The sequence below is a fragment of the Alligator sinensis genome, unplaced genomic scaffold (assembly GCF_000455745.1).
Source record: "Alligator sinensis unplaced genomic scaffold, ASM45574v1 scaffold1093_1, whole genome shotgun sequence".
Lineage (NCBI taxonomy): Eukaryota > Metazoa > Chordata > Crocodylia > Alligatoridae > Alligator > Alligator sinensis.
Window position 1 is genome coordinate 2,968 of NW_005842538.1, and position 782 is coordinate 3,749.

General features: G+C 50.6%; 1 non-coding gene across 1 annotated transcript; it reads left to right on the forward strand.

Annotated features, from left to right (window-relative positions):
• The first annotated feature begins 96 nt into the window (after positions 1 to 96).
• On the forward strand, positions 97 to 169 carry TRNAV-CAC. The gene has a single exon. It is a non-coding gene; the product is annotated as a tRNA-Val (tRNA).
• Positions 170 to 782: the final 613 nt, after the last annotated feature.

Sequence of the window (782 nt, forward strand, 5' to 3'; positions counted from 1 at the left end):
GAGGGGGTGTGGGAGAGGGAGGGAGGGGGGGAGAGAGAGAGAGAGAGAGAGATTGGTGGGGCACGTTTGCAGATGGCCGGAGCAGAGTTTGCGCGAGTTTCTGTGGTGTAGCGGTGATCACGTTCGCCTCACACGCGAAAGGTCCCCGGATTGAAACCGGGCAGAAACAGGCTGCTGATGGCTTCTGCGTACAAGATCCTCCTCTGTCCCCTCTGAGGTCCTTTCGGCACCTTTGTCTATAAGACACCTCCTCTTGAACACAGCCCTCCTTCAGGGAGCAGCATTTTCCCTTGCAGCCCTTTTCCTTCAAGTGGGAGAGCTGGAGTCTTATTTCTTTAAAGGTTGTGGGCTTGAACCCTTCTCCTGGCCATGTTCTGCTTCTGATTTTCAGTTTTTTGAACAAGACATTCTCCCATATTTCTTGTATGCCCGCACCCCTTTAAACCTCTCAATCTGACCCATTTTGTGTCGGTCGGGGTGGGGGGCGGAAGGGGGCAGTGGGGAGAGAGAGAGAGAGAGAGAGAGTGCGCGATTGGTGGGGCACTTTTGCAGATGGCCAGAGCAATCCTTGTTTGAGTTTCTGTGGTCTAGCGGTGATCTCGTTCACCTCACACGCGAAAGGCATGTGCATCTACATGTGCACATGCTTACTATGAAGTAAACCTCCCAAATCAAAATTAAATTTGCTACCTTCAAATGCAAGTTGCAAATTTCCTTTCAGTTTGTAACACTGTAGTAGTGCTCATGTAGACACTTGGTTTACAGAGTGACTTTGGGTTTGT